Source organism: Hypanus sabinus, chromosome 12 (assembly GCF_030144855.1).
Source record: "Hypanus sabinus isolate sHypSab1 chromosome 12, sHypSab1.hap1, whole genome shotgun sequence".
Classification (NCBI taxonomy): Eukaryota; Metazoa; Chordata; class Chondrichthyes; order Myliobatiformes; family Dasyatidae; genus Hypanus; species Hypanus sabinus.
In genome coordinates, this window is record NC_082717.1 from 85,559,218 (window position 1) to 85,582,407 (window position 23,190).

At 44.4% G+C, this 23,190-nt stretch overlaps 1 protein-coding gene across 3 annotated transcripts in view; it reads right to left on the reverse strand.

Annotated features, from left to right (window-relative positions):
* LOC132403079 (pleckstrin homology domain-containing family G member 1-like) overlaps positions 1–22,986 on the reverse strand; it is a 193,291-nt gene extending 170,305 nt beyond the window's left edge. For all 3 annotated transcript variants that reach the window (XM_059986348.1, XM_059986345.1, XM_059986347.1), the window contains exon 1: positions 22,714–22,986. The gene's annotated coding sequence lies outside the window, so the exon portion shown is untranslated. The remainder of the gene's footprint in view (positions 1–22,713) is intronic.
* Positions 22,987–23,190: the final 204 nt, after the last annotated feature.

The following is a 23,190-nucleotide window of genomic DNA, read 5'->3' on the forward strand; positions in this document are numbered from 1 at the left end:
GCCGATGAGACCTTTCATCAGGACTGCAAAGAAAGATAGCAGAAGACAGAATAAAAGGCAGGAGGAGTGGGGGGAGCATGAGCTGGTGGCTGATGGATGAATCCAGGTGAACGGGAAAGCTAGGTAGATGGTGGAGGAGAAAAAGGATGCGAGAAGCTGGGAGGTGAGAGGTGGAGGAAGCAAAGGCCTGAATTAGAAGGAAGTTGATGGGTGAGGATCGTATACCATGGAATAAAGGGAAGGGGTGGAGAATCAAAGAAAGGAAGATGAAGGTGATGGGCAAGTTGTGAAGTGAAAGGTGGGAACGAGAAGAGGTAACTGGGCCACAGTAATCAGGAAAAACAACACTAGAGGTTCAGCAGATGCTGGAAATCCAGAGCAACACACACAAAATGCTGGAGGAGCCCAGCAGGGCAGGCAGTATCTACAGCAAGGAATAATCTGTTAACATTTCCCTTCCCCTACCTGAACCTTCTTATTCTGGCTTCTTCCCCCTTCCTTTCCAGTCCTGATGAAGGACCTGGGCTCGAAACATTGACTGTTTATTCCTCCCCAGAGATGCTGCCTGACCTGCTGAGTTTGTCCAGCATTTTGTGTGTTGCTAAGGAAAAACAGAGCATGTGCGCAGGGAGGAGAGGCAAGTGGTTACAAGGAGTAAGAGAAATCCGTCTTCATGCCGTAAGATTGGAGAATACTACGATGAGATACGAGGTCTTGTTCCTCGTCTCTGTGCCTGGCTTCAACACGGAATTGAGGAAGCTGTGGACAGGGACATCAGTGTTGGAATGGAAGGGTTGACCATTGGGAGATCCTGGCTACTGCGATGGACAGAGCAAAGGTGCTCAACGAAGCAATCGCTAAATCTGCGGTAGAGCTTACCAATGTAGTGAAGGTTGCAATGGGAGCACTGAATGCATTAAGTGATACCAACAGATCCACATGTGAAGTGCTGCCTCACCTGGAAGGATTCAGAATAGTAGTGAGGGAGGAGGTGTAGGGATAGGTGTAGCACTTGTCATGCAGGGATAAATTCACTGAGGGAGATTGCTACAGAGGGACGAGCAGACTTGGGAGTAATCCCTCGGAGAACAGAGAAGGGTAGGGAGGGAAAGATGTGTCTGGTCGTAGGATCCTGTTGGAGATGCTGGAAGTTGGGGAGAATGGTATGCTGAATGCAGAGGCTCTTGGGGTAGTAGGTGAGGACAGGGGGAACCCTATTCCAGTTCTGTAGGAGCGGGGAATAGGGTGGGGACAGACACATGGGTAATGGAGAAGATGCAGGTGAGGGCTGCAATGAAAGCAGTGGAGGGGGAAAAACTGTTTTCTGAAAAAAGAGGACATCTTGGATGTCCTAGAATAGAAATACTCATCATGAGAACAGATGCGGCAGAGAGAGATTTGAGACAAGGAAATGAGAGAATGGGAAGAGGTGTAGTCAAGGTAAGTGTGGGAGTCAGTGGGATCCCCCCATTCTTTTATTCTGGTTTCCACTTGTTCTCTTTCCAACCCTGATGAAGGACCTGAAGCATCAACTGTTCACTTCCTTCCATAGACGCTAACAAACCTGCTGAGTTCTTCCAACATTTTGTGTGTGTTGCTGAAGAAATCGGAATGTATGGTTTAGGGAGCATCAGAGACACTCCTAACTGAATGGGGGTAGAGAGGCAGGAATGGGGAGACAGAGCAATCCATGCAGCAAACTTTCAAAGGTAGAAGAATAAACAGAGGTAGCTCTTTTTTCCCAAAACAACAAATGCACAAAGTTTGTGCTTTTACAAACATCAGCATTCCACCAAGCAGCAGTAAATCCATGGTTAGCTGGAGCATTGGGTCCAATCGTTGGAATAAGCAGAGGCCTTAAAGAGGCTGCACCCACATCTAGGGCTTAGGTCTTGAAAGACCTCTGCCTGCCTGTGCTGCTGCTGGGAATCCAGCAATGAAGAACTCCCTGGGCACTGACTCCTTCTCAGGTGAGGTTGTGTTGTATTTGTTCCCTGGGACCTGATCCTCATCCTCCATTTCAACATTTAAGAAAAGTTTGGATAAGTATATAAACGCTGGTCCAGGTGCTGGTCAATGGGACTAGACAGAACGATAGTTTGGCATGGACTAGATGGGCTGAAGGGCCTATTTGTGCTGTCATGCTGTATGACTCTATTGCCTCGCCTCCTGTAACAGAAGAGATTCTACAGATACTGGAAATCCATGAGCAAAACACACACACACACAAACACTGGAAGAACTCAGCAAATTAGGCAGCATCTATGGAGGAGAATGTTTCAGCAAAAGGACTGGAAAGGAAGGGGCAGAAGGCAGATTAAGAAAGTCGGGGTACGGGAAGGAATACAAGTTGGCCGCGAAATGTGAGACCAGGTGAGTGGGAAAGTGGGTGTGTGGGTGGGTTCAAGAAGCTGGGAGGGTATAGGTGGAAGAGGTAAAGGGCTAATGAAGAAGGAATTTAATAGGAATGGAATAAAGTGAAGGATCTCCCAGCAGCCACCCAGTTCAATTCAACTTCGAACTCCCATACCGACGTGTTGGTCCACGACTGCCATGAGGCAAACTCAGGTTGAAGGAGCAACACCTCATATTCCATCTGGGTAGCCTCCAACCTGATGGCATGATCATCGAGTGCTCTAAGTTCCAGTAATTACTCCCCCCTCTTTTTCCATTTCCCATTCTTGTTCCTGTCTCACCCTTCTCCTCACCTCCCTAACATCTCTCTCTAGTGCTTTTCATTTCTTTACTCTGAAGGTTCACTCTCCTCTCCTGTCAGATTCCTTCTTCTTCTGCCCTCTGCCTCTTCCAAAGGTCCCCTCCCAGCCTCTCACTTCATCTCCCCTCCCCTACATACCCACCCACCTTCCCCTTCTCCCAGTCTCATCTATCTCCTGCCAGCTTGTACTCCTCTCCTCCACCCACTTTCTTATTCTGGCTTCTAACTGCTTGCTTTCCAGTCCTGACGAACAGCCTCAGCCGGAAAAGTCGACTGTTTATTCCCCTCCATAGATGCCGCCTGACTTGTTGACTATCACTATACGTGCCCCATGATGCACTGACTGAAGGGCACATGATAACTTACATATCTTGCCCATTTTTATATCATTCCAATCAATATTATGTATGCAAATGTTATGCAAAAACATCTGCAGTTCAATGGTTTTCTGCGTGTGGAGCCATTTTGTCTCTAGGTTGCAACACACTGGCTCTTAAAGGAACCTCCCTCACCACACATTACCTAAAACTCCCTTGAGGCCGAACACCAAATTAACCATGCGTGGTTGATTCAATGTGTATTTCACACCAGAAGTTTCACAGCCTTTACCTTTACTCATGTGAAAATTGCTTTATTGTTGCCAAACAATTTATACTAGAGTGTACAATCATCACAGTGATATTTGATTCTGCGCTTCGCGCTCCCTGGAGTACAAATCAATAGTAAATATAATAAAAATTTAAATTATAAATCATAAACAGAAAAAGGAAAGTAAGGTAGTGCAAGTCAGGTCCGGATATTTGGAAGGTACGGCTCGGATCCGGGTCAGGATCCGCTCAGCAGTCTTATCACAGTTGGAAAGAAGCGGTTCCCAAATCTGGCCATACGAGTCTTCAAGCTCCTGAACCTTCTCCCGGAGGGAAGAGGGACAAAAAGTGTGCTGTCTGGGTGGGTCGTGTCCTTGATTATCCTGGCAGCACTGTTCCGACAGCGTGCGGTGTAAAGTGAGTCCAAGGACAGAAGATTAGTTTGTGTGATGTGCTGGTCTATGTTCACGATCTTCTGCAGCTTCTTCTGGTCTTGGACAGGGCAACTTCCATACCAGGTTGTGATGCACCCTAGAAGAATGCTTTCTACGGTGCATCTATAAAAATTAGTGAGGGTTTTAGGGGACAGGTCAAATTTCTTCAGCTTTCTCAGGAAGTAAAGGTGCTGGCGGGCCTTCTTGGCAGTGGACTCTGTTTGGTTAGACCAAGTCAGGTCATTTGTGATATTAACCCTGAGGAACTTAAAGCTTTTGACATGTTCCACCGATGTAGATGGGGTCGTGTGATCCGCTGCTCCTTCTGAAGTCTGCAACCAATTCCTTCGTCTTGCTGACATTGAGGGATAGGTTAGTGTCTTTGCACCATGCCACCAGGTTCCTAATTTCCTCTCTGTACTCAGACTCATCATTACCCGAGTTACGGCCTACAATTGCGGTGTCATCAGCAAACTTATATATTGAATTCGATGGAAACTTGGCTACACAATCATGGGTGTACAGTGAGTACAGCAGGGGGTTGAGTACAGTCTTGTGGGGCACCGGTGCTCAGAGTGATTGTAGAGGAGAGCTTGTCCCCTATTGTTACAGCCTGGGTCCTGACTGTGAGGAGGTTGGAGATCCAGCTGCGGGCCTGAGTGCTAAGACCCAGGGTCCGGAGCTAAGGAATCAGTTTATTTGGAATGATGGTATTAAAGGCAGTCAATGAAAAGGAGCCTTACATATGCGTCTTTATTCTCCAGTTGTTCTAAGGAGGAATGTAGTGCCAGAGAGATGGCATCTGCCGTTGACTTGTTGCTCCGGTAAGTGAATTGCAAAGCGTCGAGGTTGACCGGTAGGCTAAAAGCCCCACAGAAGTTAACAGTTATATGAAATGCTTAAGGAGATGGCCCAATGGTAGCAACAAATATCAATGCTGCCATTGTAGAGACCTCCAGACAGCAAGATTTAGTGGATAGCACAATGCTTTACAGTACCAGTGACCCAGGTTCAATTCTCGCCACTGTTTGTACGGAGTTTGTATGTTCTCCACGTGATTGTGTGGATTTCCTCCCACAGCTCGCAGTCCAAATCCTCCGGTTGGAAAGTTAATTGGTCATTGTAAATTGTCCCTTGATGGGGCCGGGATTAAATCGGGGATTCCTGTGTGGTGTGGCTCAAAGGGCCAGAAGGGCCGATTCTGCACTGTAACTCAATAAATAAATAAATGTCCTCCGTGAAATTAAGGAACTTTGACAAGCATTTCCATGGTCAGCTCTGAACATAAATTCACTCCTCCAGTGTAGTCCATTGTAAAAGAAAGGAAGGATCTGCATTTAGATATCACCTTTCCCAGCCTCAGGAAAGGTACCACAGCACCTGCCCAGTTGAACCTCAATCAATGTGTCCAAGTAACCTGTTCTTAGTGATCTTTGCTGACAGGCAAATACTGGCTGGGATAATGGGAAGATACCATGTGCATCATCAAATGATTCCATGGGAATAATTATATCCACATGCAAGTCGGCCTTGCAGTCCACTCTCCCAACTGTACAATACTGAGTCATATCTTCAAGACTTTTCCACTGACCAGGACATCATCATCATTAACAATTTTAGCTATGAGGACAAAATGCAACCAACTAAAATGAAGATGATTAATAGATATAGGAGGTTTAGGGGGCAGACCACCATAGAAGTCCCAGCAGACCTAAGCCAAACAGTCTCCAGATCTCTATTTGCCTGCATTAGGACCGTATCCCTGTAAACCTTCTGCAGAAGGAACTTGCAATTGCAAACTAAATACACTTGACTGGCAGTGATGTCAGAGGTTCTTCACCGCGCAATGATTAATGGAAGTCAGCAATGTGCCCCACTAAAAAGCTGCAGAGGAAAGCTCAATCTGTAACAGGACAAACAGACTTTTGTTACTCAGATGTGCTCAGGAATAAAGGAACACACAGAGTAGGTAAAAGCTGTTCAGCCAGAATGTGAATGTGCAGTAAGCAGTCTCGAGGGGCTGAATGCCCTCTTGCTGCTGCAGTGCCTGCGTGCAGGACATGGTTTCAATGGCTCTTTCTTTACTCATGGAGCAAAGTCAATTAATCCATCATGTTGCAGTTTATTTCAGTTTTGTAACTAGGCTTTCTTGCAGCCCTTTCAGCAACCTTGTCTGGAATTGGTTTGATTAACTTGTTTCAACTGGTCACAAATTAGACCGCTTTCATACTCCCAAAGTGACTCAAAACAAAACCTATTTTTACCAGCAACAGTAGGGTGGGCTGTGAATGAACCCAGTAAAAGGCAGGCAGACGCGGGACGCCCTTTCTTCAACATTTAGCAGCCTCTGCACCTCATCACTCCAGTTCATTTTAGCAGCACACAATCAGACGTGTACCCACCCTCTCTCTGTGTTCTCTTCCCCTCCTTGTGCAAAACATTTTAACAATCAACTGGAGCAGTTTAACAAGCTCCTCTCCTCTCGCCACCACCCCCGCCACAGCCTTTTCTGGGCAGCAGAAGGAAACCAGATGTTCAGTTCTGTTTTACATGATTGCAACAAACCTCGTTGATCTCCCCCACTTCAGTAGAAGCTACTAGCATTTCCAATTGCTGTTATTGGCATGCCTTCCAATGAGCAAATAAGCACCTAAAGTTGCCAATAACTTGTAGCATCCTTCTCAAAAACAAATACCTGCCATAGTGGATTCTTGGTAATGACACCTCAGGTTCTACAGAGGTTATGTTATTGATTGTGTACTAATTTCTCCTAATTACAACCACCACCACCCAGTTTTCATTAAGCTCCAAACTTTAGAAGATATGTCGGGAAAAAAATACCTTTACTAAATCGGAGCTGGACCTAAAGGTATTTTTGTGCGCTTTAGGGTTGGCATACAGGTCAGTTGCCAAGGTGACAAGGCGCCAGATGTAAATAGGTACAAGAAATTTTAGCCGGGAGAAGAACTCCAATTAGAAAGGACGTGAAATAAAGCTCCTGGTTCATGGAAAATGAGAAATCACTTGGAGAGCTGACAACATTAATGGGATGTGGACAAACAAGTATGCAAATTATCTAGGCGAACTTGCAAAACGGTTGGCATCTTGAGAAATATTTCATCCATGGCCAAGCAAGCACCAAGGACTTTTGTGCTAAGTAAACAGTAAAACATCGATAAATAACAAAATGAATAACCCAACTGACAGGCCAGTATTAGCTATCAACTGGTTCACTGCTTACTTTCAACCAGCAGACTCCTGCCTTATTGAGGCCTTCTCACAGGGAAGCGACACTGTCATCCCAAATGCCTTATGGTGAGATCCCGATGCAGCAATTTGCTGTTGTATATTTAATTTAAAGCAATGGACACAAGCCCCTCAGCCCACTGAGTCTGCACCAACCACACATACCCTAGTCCTTCACCCATCACTCTCTCCACATTCCTATCAACTGCCCCTAAATTCTACAGGGGCAATTAATCTTTGGTATGTGGGAGGAATCCTGAACACCTGGGGAAAAACACTGTCACAGGAATAACGTGCAAACTGCAGAAAGAGAGCACTGGAGATCAGGATCACGGGAGCTGTGAGGCGCTGACTTTGATACTCCAGAGAACCACACTGTCAGAGATGCTGTTTTACAGAGGCAATGTTCGACCTGATCCAAGTGAAACACGGTGAAGCTGGTCTGATCAGGAGCTGTTGAGTTTTCCCTCAGTGTTCCAGCCAGTCTTTGTCCCTCAACACAAGTGCAGAGGAAATTGGAACAGGAGTACAGCAACCACCCCTTGAACCTGCTCCATCAATCATCAATCTTTTGCACCATTCTCCATCACTATCGCTACATTCCTTCATTCCCTTCATGACCAGAGATCTACTTTCACAACATCTGAACCTACAGAGCTGATCACGGTAGGACATCTGAAAGATTGGCTGCTTTTAAGACTAGCTTAGCTTGGAAAATCGGTCAGTATGGACCTATGGTACATGCTGCATAAGTCTATGACTCTATACAACCAAAGAGGATCATGTCCACTGATCCACATCATATTTCATTGGCCATGTTCAGGTCCCTTCACTCAACTTACCTATATTTCCTTAAAGCCTCTTTACGTCTTTTCCAAACTCACAATCCAACATTAAAGTTAAAAGTAAGAAGTATGTATATGTCACCATATACTACATTTCTTGCAGGCATTCACAGTAGAAAAAAGAAATACCCTAGAATCAATGAAAAACCTGCAAACAAACAGACAATGAACCAATGTGCAAAGGAAGTCAAGCTGTGCAAATACATAAAAACACAAATAATAACAAATAGATAAACAAACAAACAAATGGAGAACATGAGTGCTAGAGTCCTGGAAAGTAAGTTCATAGGTTGTGTTTAACGATCAGTTGAGGGTTCAGGTGAGTGAAGTTGTCCACACTAATTCAGGAACCCGATGATTGAAAGGGACTAATCCACTCGAAAATGTCACAGGCATTGTCTTGTAAAGGTTCTCTTTCTTCCTGTGTTGCAGAGCCATAAAATAATACAGCTTGGAAACGGGCCCTTCAGGCCAACTGGTCCATGCCGACCATAGCACCCTCCCTGCTAGTCCCAGTTACCCTGTTTGGCCCATAATCCTCCAAGCTCGTTCCCTCCATGTACCCATCCCAATGCTTCCTAAATGTTGCTACTGCACCCACCTTGACTACTTCCTGTGGCAACTCACTCCAGATACTCACTACTCGCTGTGTAAAGAAGTTACCTCTGAGATCCCTGTTAAATCTCTTCCCTCTTATCTTGTATCTGTGCCTTCTTGTTTTGGACTCCCCAGCCCCAAGGAAAAGTCTATACTGCCCACCTTGTCCTTGCTACTCATGATTTTATAAACTTCCGTAAGTTCACCGCTCAAGCTCCTGCACTCTAAGGAATGGAGATCCAGTGTGTCCAGCCTCTCCCTGTACCTCAAGCCTCCCTCGTCCAGACAGTATCGTTGTAAATCTCTTCTGCACCCTCTCCAGCTTGCTAATGCCTTTCCTATAACAGGGTGACCAAAACTGTACACAACACTCCAGGTGTAGACTCACCAATGACTTATGTAACTGCAGCATAATGTCCTGTTCCTAAACTCGATGCCCTGACTGAAGAAGGCCAACATATTAAACATATTCTTCATCACCCTGTCTACTTGCATGGTCAATTTCAATGAACTGTGCCCTGCCGTTCACTGTACAAGTCCTACACTAATTTGACCATCCAAAATCCATTTGCCATTTCTCACCTTATCAAGATCTCTAAGCAATTCATTGTAACTTGCCTTATTATCAACAAGACCCCCTAAGTTTAGTATCTTCAACAAACTTGCTAAACGTACTATGTACTGTCTATTCGCATCCAAGACATTTATATATACAATGGATAACAGAGGTCCCAACATTGATGTCGGGAGAACCCCACTAGTCACATGCCTCCAGTCAAAAAAATCAAACCTCAACCTTTATCCTCTGCTTCCTATCATCAGGTCAATTCTGAATCCCCCTGAATCCCATGCAGCCTAATCCTCAAAATCAGGTTGCTACATGGGTTCTTGTTAAAGGCTACACTAAAGTCCATAAAGACAAAATTAACTGCCCTACTTTCATCTGTTCCCTTCCCTTAGTTATCTCTTCAAAAAACACCAAAATATTCTTCAGACATGACCTACCTACTATTCATAAAACCACGCTAACTATTGCTGATCAGGCTTCGACTATCCAAGTGGGGGTAGATCTTCAAAGCTCAAAGGAAATTTATTATCAAAGTATGTAGATGTCACCATATACTACCCTAAGATTCTTGTGGGCATTCAAAGTAGAACAAAGAAATACAGTAGAATTGTCGGAGATCTCGCTGATGGATGCTGCATTGCTGTGACAGCGCTCTATGCTCAGAGGTGTGAAAGGCTTTTCCATTCTTGGGCAGTGGCATTTCAACAGCAGCCCGTGACGCACCAGTCAGTTTATTCTCCACTGTGCATCTGTAGAAGTTGGTCAAAGTTTTAGATAACATTCCGAACCTAAGAGAGTAGTGGCACATCTGTGCCTTCTTTATGGTGGCACCTGTGAGCTGGTCCCAGGGGAGATCCTCTGACTGGTAATACCAAAAGATTTAAAGCTATTGACGCTTTTCACCTCCAATCCCCTAAGGTTCTTTGATTTTGCTTACATTAAGAGAGATCTTGTCCCTCAGAATTCCCTCCAGTAATTTGCCTACAACTGAAGTCAGACTTGCTGGCCTGTCCTTTACACTCTTCTTGAACAATGGAACAACGTTAGCCATCCTCCAGTCTTCTGGAACTTCTTCAGTGGCAAACAATGAACGACTACGTCTACAAGGGCCTCCAACTTTTCCTCCTTAGACTCCTATAAAGCCTATGGGTGCATCTGGTCAAGCCCCGGGATTTGCCCACCTTAATGCACTTCAAGGCTGCAAGTTCCACCTTTTTTGTAATATGTATATGATCCAAGATGTGTCTGTCAACACAACAAAGTACCTTTCTATTGCTTCCTTAACAGAACAGAGTATTCATATAATCATCACAGGAACGCTATCAAGGAGCATGGAGCACCCACCAAGCTGAGTGACAAGGAGTTTGGTCTGAGGAGGTTTGGAAGAGCATCTTAAATTAGTAGAGATAGGCAGAGAACAAGAGAGGTTCAGAGTTGAAGACTCTGGGGGAACAATTAAATTTTGGGATCTTACAAGGTCCGAATTGGAGGTTGTCACTGACTCAAGAGAGACGGTAATGACAGAGGGGGATTCTTCAAAACAGGGTTTAAAATATTCAAAATCGATGCATTTCTTAAACAGAAACCAATGAAGGTGAGTGAGCACAGGGTCAAAGGGCAAACAAGAATTGCTGCTCATTTGGGCAAAGAAAGCAGGATTTTGCGGTGGCCACAAGTTCAAAGGGAACAGGGAAAGTTTGCCAAAAACTTGCTGGACTGGAATAGGGAGATTGTATACAGAGTGAAACAATATGAATTGTTTAAAATCTATGTAAAAGAATCAGGATGTATGGAGCAAGATAATATCAGTGAAAATTAGTTAAACAAATTACTTTAGTGCATGGTATAACAACTCCATTTCCCTGTCAAAGATTTTACAGTGGACTACAATGGATTCTGAAGGAGTTGCAGATTGAACTGGATAGATCAGGGGTCGGCAACCCGCGGCTCTGGTGCCGCATGCGACTCTTTCATCTCTGCGCTGCGGCTCCCCGTGGTTTGTTAGTTTTTGAAATGTAATTCAAAATTTGAAGATTATGGTGATCTTGTACAATCTAAATAAAACGTTGAGGCGACCCCATTTCCTGGCACATCCAAACCGGCTCACAATTAGCCACCATTCCGGCTAAGGGAGATAGCCAGATAGCCTATGGGGGTTTGTGAGTACGTGTCTTTTAGAGCATCTGTGCCCACGGGGGGGGGGGGGGGGGGCGGGTTGAGGGAGGCTTTACAGCAAGGCTGTTTAGTTCGAATAAAGTTATCTTTGACTGCAGTGTCGTTATCTTAGCACTGCGTGTAGCACACCGCCACAACGTGTTTTTTATCACTATTAATATACGTCACCACTGCCAATCCCTGACACCCGCCAGTGCGCGATTTCTTTTAATTTTTCGATCCAAGGTAGGCTACCTACGGAGTAACCTTCAACCCAACGTCTTTTTTTCGGAGTTCAAAATGTTTTTGTTGCATGCAGAAATGTAATTTCGTTTTCTCTGCAGGAGTTCATCAATTTCATAAATGTAACACATTATAGTTTGTTTATACATAGCATAAAGGCAAAAAAAAAACGTTGTATGCAGTGTTATTTCATTTTAAATGTCAAACAGGTTTTGTGGCTCCCAGTGTTTTCTTTTCTGTGGGAAATGGGTCCATATGGCTCTTTCAGTGGTAATGGTTGCCGACCCCTGGGATAGATACATGGACAAGTAAACATATCATGCTGAGGCAACTGGCCGCCTTCTTTGCTGTCAGGTCATAGCAAAGTTATAAGTGAATTATCGCTTGAGACAAAAGCCAGGACTTTACCATGAAGAACAGGTAGTGTGGCAATGTCCAGCTAAAATGGGACAACTGCACGACAATGCGGACAGGTCCATCCTTCAAGATACCAGGAATAGACAGAAGCTAAGCACTATGTGAGATTTCTACACACAGCCTGATGCACACACAGGTGGCCAGCAGGACAAAAGCAATGTCAGATGGGGTCCTCACTTCCACCACCCCTCCCCACCCCTCTGCTCTCTGGGACCTCTGCATCATGACCCATCAAACCTGCTCCATCCCGCATCCCCAGCTGAAATGAAAAACCACTCAGCTGACTGCCCTGGTGGAGGAGAGGGCCACCAGGCAGCAGTCAATAATTTCACTGCTCTCACACTCGATTCCAAAGGGATCTGCCAGGGTTAGGACTGAGGAGTGTTTCCTCTTTGACTGGAGGGTCAGGAACTTGTTACCATGATCTCAGGACAAGGGGTTCCAAAGAGAGAGGCCAGGAGGAAACATCATTCAGATGTTTGTGAACATCTCACCCTCAGAGGGACAAGATTGCTGAGGAGCAGGATATGTTCAAGAGTAACATTTTGAGAATCCAAGGTAAACCAAAGCACAGGAGGAGAGGGCAGAGGTAGCAGCAGATAAGACAAGTGGTGGACCATACTTGGGAAAAGGAGCAGGCTTGGTGAGTACAGGCCAATCTCTGCTCCTATTTCAGATGTTCCCATGACCCTTGAATGGGTGGAGAAGAGAAAATGAGAGGATTCATGGACAATAAGACACAAGAGATTCTGCAGATACTGGAGGTAACACACACAAAATCCTGGAGGAACTCGGCAGGTCAGGCAGAATCTATGGAGGAAAATGAATAGTTGACCTTCATTCAGAACTGATCCTGGCAGAGTCTTAGCCTGAAATATCAAATGCTTACTTAAGTCTCCACAGATGCTGACTGACCTACTGAATTCCTCCAGCATTTTTGCGAGAATTCATGAAATCTTGTACACCAGATAAAGGATCCAATAACAACACCTTAGTCTAGTGAATGTTCTCCAGAGAGATTTTGTAAATGCACTGAAAGCTCTAGAGACAGATGCAGAATCCTCACTCGCTCAGAAGGGTGGACCTGAATGTAATCACACAAAGATGGCCAAACAGACTCTATTCAGTTACATAAAGTTTCACCTAATCATGTCAATGTAAATAAGAGCAGGACCCCTTCACCACTCTTTACGGCTCCATTACAGTACATCTACACAACCTTAGCCCTCCCTTACCGGGCCCCTATCTATCATTCACCGCTCCAGACCTCTCCTTTATAGGATCTATACACTACCTACAGCCTAGAGGCTGGTTTTACAGGAAAGGTACTGGCATGGATAGAGGAATAGCTGGCATGCAGGTGGCAACAAGTGGGAATTAAAGTGGCCTTTTCTGGTTGGCTGCCAGTGACTAGTGGTGTTCCTCAGGATAATGGAATTGATGGCTTTGTGGCAAAGTTTGCGGATGATATGAAGATAGGTGGAGGGGTAGGTAGTGCTGAGGAAGTAATGCGATTGCAGTAGGACTTAGACAAATTGGAAGAATGGGCAAAAAAGTGGCAGATGGAATACAGATGGGAAATGTATGATAATACATTTTGGTAAAAGGAACAATACTGCAGATTGTTATCTAAATGGGAAAAGGTCCAAATATCACAGGTTCAGAGGGACTTAGCAGTCGTCATGCAAGACTCCCAGAAGGTTAATTTACAGGTTGAGTCTGTGATAAAGAAGGCAAATACAATGTTGGCATTTATTTCAACTGGAATAGAATATAAAAGCAAGGAGATAATGCTGAAGCTTTATAAGACACTAGTCAGGCCGCACTTGGAGTATTGTCAACAGTTTTGGGCCCCATATTTCAGAATGGATGTGTTGTCATTGAAGAGAGTCCAGAGGAGGTTCATGAGAATGATTCTGGGAATGAAGGGGTTAACATACAAGGAGCATTTGGCAGCTTTGGGGCAGTACTCACTGGAATTTAGAAGAAAGTGGGGAGGATCTCATCGAAACCAATCAAATGTTGAAAGGGCCAGATAGGGTGGATATGGAGATGATTTTTCCTACGGTGTCGGTATCCAGAACTGGAAGGTACAACCTCAAAATTGAGGAGTGACCTTGTAGAACAGAGGTAAGGAGGAATTTTTTTAGCAAGAGGGTAGTGAATCTGTGGAATGCTCTGCCATAGACTGCGGTGGAGGCCAAGTCAATAGGTATATTTAAGGCAGAAGTTGATCATTTCCTGATCAGTCAGGGCATCAAAGGATAAGACGAGAATGCAGATGTATAGGGTTGAGTGGGAACAGGGATCAGCCATGATGGAATGTCAGAGAAGACTCGATAGGCTGAATGGCCTAATCTGCCCCTATGTCTACAATACAAACCTCTGTTACAGGATCCCTACTCCAGCCTAGACCGCTGCATTACAGAACCTGTATACAATCCAGACCTCCAACACTGGACCCATGTTGCAGATGGCTGGCAATTAATGTTCTCATGAGAAATCAGAGGTTTATTTTCTGAGGTTCATGGGACCTGTTCCTTGCAATATTCTCTTTCTCATCACATCTTATGTATAATGTGTCAGTGACAGATCATAGGAATAACAGCTGCCAGTGGGGGTTGGAAGACTGTGGCTTCAATCTCCTTTCCAGAGGCTTGATCCCATGGCACCTTTACAAATCAAAAGATCAGTGATGACCTGACCAATATTTTTCGCTCTCGATTATTATCTGCTTACCTGACTGAATTTTGATTTCAAAGGGATACCAAGATCCTACTGGATGATAAAAAAGATAATGGAGTACATCTGATGTAATGACTCCACAGACTCACTTCCAATCCCTGTAGACTGTAACCTTTCTCCCAAAGCAAAGGCTTCTTCAGGCTCATGTCTCTTTCAATTAGTAGCCAAGCTTCCAGCTGCTCAGCCCCTCCAAGTTCCATCCATTATTATCCTCTAAGATGCTTTCTAAGAACTGTTCTCAAGTTCAATTGTTTTTCTGAAAACGTCTCGAACCAGAGTCAAATAGGAACTACTTGTGCTCAATCTACCAGAGCCTTACACCTGCCTCGCCAGTGTTGCTGGGCGACATTTATGCCAAATACTTATAATCTCAGTCACAGGTCAGCTGATCAAAGGACGGGGGAGGATCCACAGGATGAGCCAAGTTCCTTGTCTACTTGGATCAGAGTGCCACAGACTGGTAACCACATTCAGATTTACGGCCACGGACACCACTGGGATCCATGGAGATCTGTGCAACTCTTCAAGAACTATGGAACAGCAGGTAACCACTGGCCTTTCAGGTGGAGAAGAAATTGTTTTTGTTTATAAACAATGGAAAAGAGATATAGACTATTCAGGCCTTCGAAACTGCTCCACCATTCTCTCTTGATCCCTCTGGCCTTTAAATCTATATCCAGCTCCTTCCTGAATATGCTTAATGGCTTGACTTTGCCTGCTTTCTGTGCTACAAAACTCCACAGGTCCACCATCTCTGGGAGGAAATACATGTCCTCATCTCAGCCTCATATTGACTGCTCCTCACCCTTAGACTGTGATTTCAGATCCAGAGCACTGCAGCCATCCTTTCTGCACAAACTTGTCCAGTCCTGTCACAGTCTTCTGACTAATTATTTTAAGCTCTTGTGAAAATAAGATGAATTGACCCCTATTATTACTAATATGACTAGAAGCACACTGAGAGAAGCAAAAAACAGAAATCCTAACTGATAGCATCACAGCCTGGTATGGAAACACCAACGCCTAAGGATGGAAATGCCTACAAAAAGTAGTGGATATAGCCCAGTCCATCACAGGAGAAGTCCTCTCCACCATTGAGCACCATTGAAGTCCTCTCCGCTGCCTCAAGAAAGTAGCATCTATCATCAAGGACGCCTGCCAACAAGGCCATGCCTTCTTCTCACTACTACCATCGGGCAGGAGGTACAGGAACCTTGGGTCTCACGCCATCAGGTTCAGGAAAAGTTACCACCCCTCCACCATCAGGCTCCTGATGGTGTGGATAATTTCACTCATGTCAACACTGAACTGACTGCACGACCCAAGGACCCATTTCCAAGGTCTTGACACCTCAAGTTCTATTTATTTATTTGTATCTGCACTTTGCAGGTTGGTTGCTCGTCAGTCTTTGTGTGCAGTTTTTCATTAATTCTATCGCATTTCTTTGTTCTAGCGTGATTGCTGGCCAGAAAATGAATATCATGGTAATATGTGATAACATACACACATTTTAATAAGAAGCTTACTTTGACTTTGAAACCACATGCGTGTCCAGAAACAGTGGTATTTATTTCAATGCCTGGCTTCAATTTCCAAAGAGGGAAGTCAGTTCTACAGCTTCCTTTACTTCACAGTGGTGCTCCCTCACTCTTTCCCGCTTAATCCCTCTCCCTCATCTCAGGCTGCCCAGGCAGCTTGACTTTCAGGCTTTACACAGTTCTGAGAAATAAAAAGCACTTGGATTAAACTCTACTGTGAAGTAAAAGCATTTACAGGACTTCATGGCAAGGGACAGAGGCTTGAGTCAAATATTTGGGAACTTATCATTTGAACCCCTATAGGAATGAGAGGCTGGGATCTTTGGTAACTTCTTACATAGCTATTTAGGAATTTGCAGGCTGAATCTGTAGACATCACGAGAAAACAAGAGACTCCTGACCTGGGAATCATTTCGGCACTGTTCAGACAGATTGCCCAAAGACTTTGCTTGCCATTTGTGTAACTCGATACCAATAAAAAAGAAAAATCAAATCTTGATGTGTAGTTTCTAACTGCAAAGATGAAAGAGAGAAACAAAAGTTCGGACTTAGTGGGCCACTTATGTGAAGTGCAGACTCTGTCTGGGCAGTGCACAGTTCTGAAAGCAGCATTAAATGGTAACTTGTTCAGTAATTTCAGGTGAGGGATCAACACTGACTATAAGATAAAGAAAAATACCCCTCCCCATGCCACTACCTCCAACACCCCCACACAAGCAAGCCTGTGGCAACTACACTACTTTGTTTTTTTTTGTTCTCCAATTATGTTCCAGTAATTGTATTCTTTCTTGTAAAAATTAGAATAATTTATGCTTAATTTATTTTCCTTGTGAATGCTGCCTTCATGATGCTATGTGCCTGCGATGTTGCTAAGAAGTCAGCTTTTCACTGCACCTGTGCATACACGGACAGGATCAAGTTCAAGTCTAATTGTCGTTCAACTATACATGAATACTCAAGAGTACAGTTAAACAAAACAGCATTATTCTGGGGTCAAGATGCAAAATTACCACATTACCAACAGTCACACACTCCACAAGGCACATGAAATATGCAGTGTATAAAATAGTAATCCTATATAAGAAATCAGTAAAATACATTCACATAAAAAATATAGTCCAAAGAGGGGCAATGAATGTTGCAGTTATCTGCAGATGACCATAATACACCTTTTGCAATGTACTTAATTGTGTGGCAAGGAACTTTGACAAAAATGCTTCTTTCTCAAGGTAATATCTCCAACGGTGTTACACTGAGGGAAGCTGCACACCTCAGCTGGAGGTGGAAGCTGGAGAAGGTGTCTGAACCTGGTGTTCCAGTGGGAAGGTAGCTATGGAGAGAAACAACATGGAAATAGGGTTTTCCACCCATTGAGGCTACACTAACCATCATCCCATTTTATTCTCTCCACATTCTTATCACTTCCCTCCCCCCAGATTCTCCCACTCACCCATACACTGGAGACTATTTACAGTGGTCTATTAACCTGCCAACCCACACACCTTTGGGAAGTTCTTTCCCATGTTCTAGTCAATCCTCATCAAGATTGTTAAACTAAACGAGTGGGTCTCTCCTCTCTCCCACTAGGCTGTGAAACCCTGGCTGATTACATTACAACAATGACCTTTAACTGACAAGTGCATCACTAGCTATGAAATTTGCTGGGGTATTGTGGTGGCATAATTACAGTGTCTAGACCCAAGCTCTGCCTTTCCTTTCAAAACTATGTATGATGTGCCGAATGTGATGCAATGTTAACTTCTGTGTCGTTTGGCAATGAATGAGAACAGTTCTCACATTTCTTCCTTTGGCCAGTTCTTCAACCAGGAAAACCTGGGAGGGCTCAGTGGGTGATATCTAGAAGGCACAAAGCTTTGAAATTGCATTGCAGGCTACCTGAACGGGAATCAGTTCATCACAGACAGAAGGAAAATAGAGATCACAGTAGGTGAAATAATTTTCTTTATCAATTATAAAAATATTCACAAGGGGTAAGTTGGCATTTTTCCCAATGAGCCCAAAAATGGGTAATGGTAAGTCCATTCTCTTTGTGGTGGAGAGGAAGGTGAAGCGGGGAGAAATATGTAACGCTCCAACACTCCACTGCTTTCAAGACTCATCTGAGCCCACTCTCTCTGACCAAACCGTTGGTCTCCTGCTCTAATTCCTTATCACACAATTTGCTGTTAAGCTTTGTTGATGTTCTGTGATGTGTTGCGGGCCCTTTTGCCCTGAAACATGCTACATAAATGCAATTTGTTGTTCCGCTGTGTACAAGAGTAGACTGTCCTAATCAAGACAACATCTTTGAATATTATGTCCCAGAAGACATAGTACCAACATTGTGATACAAGCATCAATTATGTATATCAATTATGAAAATAAGATTAAAAGCCCCATCCAGTCCAATGTGTAAAGTTGTCTCATTTGTTAATATAAACTGAAACAGAGTCACACACTGTTCCAGTTCAGGAACAAACATATTAAGTTGCACTTCCATTTCCCATGCAAACAATGTTGACTAACTTCATTTATAAGCAAAAAAATGCATCTATATAGCTCTGTGCTTTGAACTTCACAAAGTACTTGGCAGCTAGTGAAACTACTTTTAAGTGAAGTCATTCCTGAAAATGTAGCTGGAACAGGGACGCCCACAAAAAAAATAGCTAAGTAATACTGAGCTGGTCAACATGGGGATCAGGTCATTATCACTCTACTCTTCATTGGACTATCTGATGAAGATAGAATTTTGGTGGTGTTAAATTATTGTTAGTACTTTGGCAATAACTTAGCTCACCTATCTGAGAGAAGGAAAAAAGCAGCATTAACCCTTGGTTTAACATTTGACCCAGATTAATATTGCAGCAATGGAAGACCATTTGGATGCTAGTACTCAATGCTCGTGTGAATTAAAAGCCGGACAGAAGAGGTACCATTGAGCAATGTTGACATCATGTTATATATAGATTCCACTTTTAATTTAGGAAAACATTTCAATAGGTTTTGCATTACACAAAAAAAAGACAACCACCAAAGAATTAGATATTAGGAGGTGGAGTCAAAGAGGTTGATATACAATTGCCAAAGGCAGGCCAAAAGAGAGGGGATGGATAAGGGGGTCAAAGTAGGCATAATGGAGATCTCGCTGGGGGATTGTAGGGCTGCAAGTGTTACACGTAGGGATGATGGGGAGACTGAAATGTGTTGGTGTTCAGTGCAGTTTGGATGTCCTTGTACATGGATCACTTAACATCCAAGTCCAGTAAGCAATTAGGAAAACAAACAATATTGGTCTGCATTTCAGGAGAAATTGACTACTACAGATGGCTTACTTCAAACATTTAGAACCACAGATTGCATCATGGTTATTCTGTAAAGGTCTGCTACTGTTCCCCACATCCCCCCGCCCCCCCCATCCCTCCAAGGAAGGATCTACTTACAATGCAACAAGTGCAGATTCCAAGAGTATTTGTCATACGTGGAGTGATTAAGGGTACTGGTTCAAGGCTCTTCTGAGCTTAGGATAAGGAAAGATGCTGTTCGTGAAACAAACAAAATTCTAATGGAGCTTGACAGAGGTGAAAGAGGGCTAATGTTTACCTGTCTGGGCTCTATAGAAACAATGATCATAGTCTCAGAACAAAGGGTCAGTCATCAGGCACAGAGAAGCGAACAAACATCTTTCACTCTGAGAGCAGTGAATTCTTGGAATGCTTGATTCATTGATGCTCAATTGCTGAGTATATTCGACACAGAAAGTAATGGACGTTATGTGAACCGGTGGTTGCAGGCTGGTGCGGCTAAGGTCAGCAAGGACTGACAATTTGAGTATGGAATAAATAGGTGATGGTCCTCATGTGGTTGAGGATGTACCAGAACCTGCTAAAGTTGTAACTGCCAGGGATACCCTGGAAGGTCATGGCTCAAGATACAGAAAGAAAGCCGAGTGGTTGAACAGGGACTGAGCAGTGTGACAGAGGTAGTAGAAGGCAATAATCACGACTAAAGACAAAATAAGACTGGAAGGCAGGGTAAAGGCTAGTTCATCCAGAGTTGAGTAGTTAGGGAAGGGGAAGAAATCTGTGATAAAAGTCCAGAGATGAAAAGGTGGTGTTGCTAATGCTGATGGTTTTAACATTTTCCAAAGTCTAATTGGAGGGAGGTGCAGTTTAACCAAGCAACACTCAGAAAATGCTGCAGGAACTCAGCAGGCCAGGCAGCATCTATGGAAAAGAGTAAACAGTTGATGTTTTAGGCTGAGACCCTTCATCGGGACTGAACAAAAAAATGAGAAGGTGGTTGGGAGGAGAGGAAGAAACACAAGGCAGAAGGTGATAGGTGAAACTGGGAGAGGGGGAGGGGTGAAGTAAAGAGCTGGGAAGTTGATTGGTGAAAGAGATTAAAGGGAATCTGATAGGAGAGGACAGAAAGCCTTGGGAGAAAGGGAAGGGGGAGGTGCACCAGAGGGAGGTGATGGGCAAGTAAGATAAAGTGTGAGAGAGAGAAAAATGGGCCCTGAATGGTAGTGAGGGAGGAGGTGTAGGGGCAGGTGTAGCACTTGTTCTGCTTGCAAGGGTAAGTACCAGGAAAGAGATTAGTGGGGAGGGACGAATGGACAAGGGAGTTGCATAGATCCCTGTGGAAAGCAGAAAGTGGGGGCAGTGGAAGATGTGCTCGGTGGTGGGATCTCGTTGGAGATAGCAGAAGTTACAGAGAATTATATACTGGATCTGGAAGTTGGTAGGGTGGCAGGTGAGGACAAGGGGAACCCATCCCTGGTGGGGTGCAAGAAATGGAAGAGATGCAGGTGAGGGCATTGTTAATGGTGGAGGAAGGGAAGCCCTTTTCTTTGAAGAAGGAGGACATCTCCTTCGTTCTGGAATGAAAAGTCTCATCCTGAGAGCAGATGCAGCGTAGACAGAGGAATTGAGAGCAGGGCATCTGTAGATTTTCTCATGTTTGCAGTATATCCAAACCAGCTGAAGTAATTGGGAAATTATGTATCAGTCTGGTCTCCCTACTCAAGGAAGGACATGCTTGTGATTCAGCAAGTGCAGATTCCAAGAGGCCGACTGGGCTGACAACACAGTGGCAATGGAGTGCCAAGACAGAAACTCTGGAAGTGGAGCTGGGCATTCTAGGTGGGTATGTGGATTGGGCCACCATGTCTATTAATGACATCTCCAAAGATCAACATGATGGCAGAGAGGTGCAAGCGAAAGCTATTGTGGGTCTGTGTATAGGCCTCCGTTAGGCTTGATAGACCATGGATTTGTGCCTTGGAAAGTTTCCCAAGCTGCAAGTCTCCCCTCTCCACGCCTCCAATGCTGTCCAAGGGAAGGGTACTAGGACCCATACAGCTTGGCATCGGTGTCATCGCAGAACAATGTGTGGTTAAGTGCCTTGCTCAAGGACACATGCAGCCTCAGCCAAGGCTCAAACTAGCAACCTTCAGATCACTCAAGGCCTTAAACCACTTGACCATGTCCCAACACACTGTGGGTAATACACATTGAATAAAACCAGTCGACGTGCATAAAGAGATGAATGGGATAATGTTGGTCCAATGATTAAGGGTGCAAAATGTGAAAAGTGATACCAAAGGGAACATTTGTCGTTCCAGAGTCCAAAGAAACAATTATTTTGTTCTCCTTTACACTTGCGCATGTGAAATGATATTAAACAATCTTGAATCTTGAACATGGCTTTCAATCAGGGAGAGGGAAACTGATCGGAGTACACAGCACTTGGAGTTGTGTGTTAGCAAGCTTCAGGAACAGAGAGAGGATGCTTGGAGTTACAGTCTGCTTTGCATTATAAATTGTGTGAAGGGTGGAGTTGCTTGAGCAGTGGTTTGGAGAAGATCTCACAAGTGATAACAAGATAATGACCAGACAATCCTTTGTATATGGCGACTACGAAGGTACAAAAACTTCTTTTATGTAGACCTTGCCTGTTGCCATAGCTTTGCTTTGTCCAATTTAGGCATCGGATGAAGTAAGAGTTTAATGTTTCACTGACGAGACACCCCTCAGGCAGGGTTCTGCACCCTCAAGAGAGTTAATCTAAATTCCGAGCTCAAGTCTCTGAACTAGGATTTGAACTCAAAACCTTCTGATTGAGATCAACCGCCGCAGCTCACAACCTGCAGCAAGTTTTTTTAATCAGAGCCTCTAATGAGTTGGAAGAGATGAAACTGTTTTAAAAATTTTTTTGGTTTCCAAAAACATCTTTTTAAATCGCCTAGCAGTGTCCAGAAACCTGTCCCCGGAGCGAGAGCTGACACTGGCTCGGGGCTCCAAACTTAGCCCATCAAGTGACGCACTGAAACATTTTGTAGACGGTTCTACTTGTTCGTGAGCAGATTGGTAGCACCACGAGAACTCAACGGGGCTTCTGTAAAGTGATTCATGCTAAAACCGTCAATGTCTTCAAAAAGAAAGGGATTCATTCCACGGATCTCCGCTTGTAACCACAAACATCAAGCAAATCTTCACCCCCCGCCCAAGAAAGCTTCTCTGTTACTGCTGAGCATGCATTTCTCGGCCCCCTTTACAAAACACTCCATGCATGCTACCGTGATTAAGCAGCCACTCGGAAAATAAAAATCGCTGCAGACTTACCCAACTTTTTAAACTCCGTCCGCAGTCTCTGCCTTGCTCCTGCAGATGATTAACAACGCGGTACTTCTGAATGGTGCGAGAGCCGAGCCCCCGTACACGGTGCATATCCTCCAGTCTACTGACGCCACTCCCTAGCTACAGTACAGCCGCTGGCTAGAGCTGCACACTTACTGAAAGGGCTTGGATCGGCCTCCCTGGCTGTCAGCCAGCCGTACAGCTGAGTCGCAATCACATCACCACAATGTTCAGAATGCAGCAATAACCAGGAACGTCCCTGGGCGCTAACCTGGGTCTTAAACGCCTTACTTTTTTCCCCCCACAACTATCTCCGGAGAGCCCAAAATATATTTTTAAAAACGTCATCTAAAGGGTTTTTGACTCCTGGTGCCTCGACCACTCGTGCCTAATACATCAGAATCACTTTGTTTTCTTCAAGTTGCTCAATTTCGGGCTTATACGCTGCTTTAAGTGGCAGAG